This window comes from Brassica oleracea, chromosome C3 (genome assembly GCF_000695525.1).
Source record: "Brassica oleracea var. oleracea cultivar TO1000 chromosome C3, BOL, whole genome shotgun sequence".
In the NCBI taxonomy this organism is placed as follows: Eukaryota; Viridiplantae; Streptophyta; class Magnoliopsida; order Brassicales; family Brassicaceae; genus Brassica; species Brassica oleracea.
The window spans coordinates 14,545,722-14,545,959 of NC_027750.1; positions in this window are offsets into that span (position 1 = coordinate 14,545,722).

A 238-nucleotide genomic window follows, 5' to 3' on the forward strand; every position below is an offset into this window, starting at 1 on the left:
CCCTGATCATCCATACCGCAGGAGTAAGACTTTGTTTACGAAGAACAAGCAGGTGTTTGATGGTCCACCTGAGGAAGTTAGTGGGAAAGATTTGTTGAAGCAGTTTATGTATTTTGATGCAGAAAGGACGCCAGATGTAGGTGGACATGAAAACATTCGAGTCAGTGCGGTTGGAGAGCTACATAACTGGCATAAAAAGAGTATTTTCTGGGATCTGCCATATTGGGAGATTCATCTT